At 39.6% G+C, this 1,403-nt stretch overlaps 1 non-coding gene across 1 annotated transcript; it reads right to left on the minus strand.

The window, feature by feature from the left end:
* Window positions 1-550: 550 nt before the first annotated feature.
* LOC123858168 (U4 spliceosomal RNA) lies at window positions 551-688 on the minus strand. Its single transcript, XR_006794106.1, has one exon. It is a non-coding gene; the product is annotated as a U4 spliceosomal RNA (small nuclear RNA).
* Between the last annotated feature and the right edge of the window lie 715 nt (window positions 689-1,403).

Here is a 1,403-nt window from a genome sequence, read left to right on the forward strand (position 1 = left end):
GGTCAAAGTAGGAAATTAGTCTCAGGTTTAAGAATTGCCAGAGAATGGAACAATCTAGTATCTGTCAATAGATGAATGGATAAAAAGTCTCACTTAAATAGTCTCACTACAAAAAAAGGTAATTATGCAACATGATGGAAGTGTTAGCTAACATTATGTTAGTAATCATTTGAATATATAAATCTATCAAATCAGCACCTTAAACATATACAATATTATATGTCAATTTAGTCTCTATAAACCTAGAAAAAAAATTGTCAGGGCACCCAGACTGCATAGCAAGAAGCTTGATGGTCTGACAACCATGTCAAGAACAATGGAGAAGAATTTTCACTTGACCTCACTCTAAACACTCAACTTGGCCACAGGGTCCAGGAAGTGAGCAGAGTATGGGGGGACATCATCAAACCAGTTCCACCTGAGCCAAAGGCCTTCCATCCCTTACACCCAAGGCCCCACCCACTCTCAGGCTGTTCTCTCTTCTCAGATCTCAGCTTTGACACCACTCCGTGCCTTCATTCTCTCCTCCTCTTTTCTTTTGCAGGCTCTCTCACTTATGTAAATTTCTGTATCTCCTGAGATGATTTTTCTTTTTACCTTTGGATTTTCTATTGCCTTTCTTTTCAATTAGCAATAATTGTGCCTCGGATAAACCTCATTGGCTACGATACTGCCACTGCACAAAGCTTCTATTGCCTTTCTTTTATTAGACACTTTTTTGTCCCTTCTCTGCTCTTTTTTTGTTTGTTTTGTTTTTATTTCCCCTATCCTCTCATAACTCTGTTTTACCCTTTCTTTCCTTTCCTTTCTCAGGTTCTTTATCTCTTGCCTTTGCTCTTTATCTCTATTTTTTTAAATTTTCTTCTCTGCCACCTTTATCATCTTTCTCTTCCTCTTTCACTTCTTAATCCTCTCTTTCCCTGGAACTTCTTTCTGGTATTTTCCTCTTTCCCTCTTCCTACCCCCAGCTCACTTCTTTCATCTGAACACCTGTGTTCACCAATAACAGAACACACATTCACCAATAACCAGTTTGGAAACCACTTTGAACCCCAGAAGTTCAGGCATGTCTTAAAGGAGTCCAACTATAATGGAAAGAGAATCAACATAGTAGTAAAAAAGATTTGGTCACATTATAATTTTGGTTTCTCATACTCACCTGAATCTCTGTCCACACATGCTCCTCAGTTCTTTCAGGAGACCCAATTTATTTACTTCCCTGGAAAGAAAATAGAAAAGCTGAAGCCATCAGTACTAATCTTCCCATGGGCAAAAACTTGGCAGTTCCTGGGTTTGCTCAGGCCTGCTCGTCCTACTGCAACAAACATTCCTGATAGGGCATTATAGAGAGGAGGATCTCATTCTCTGCAAGGATTCCTGGAGTCACATGTCCTTGGAGCTGG

Source organism: Mirounga angustirostris, unplaced genomic scaffold (genome assembly GCF_029215605.1).
Source record: "Mirounga angustirostris isolate CCGP_5_RB_7025 unplaced genomic scaffold, mMirAng1.0.hap1 SCAF_13, whole genome shotgun sequence".
Classification (NCBI taxonomy): domain Eukaryota; kingdom Metazoa; phylum Chordata; class Mammalia; order Carnivora; family Phocidae; genus Mirounga; species Mirounga angustirostris.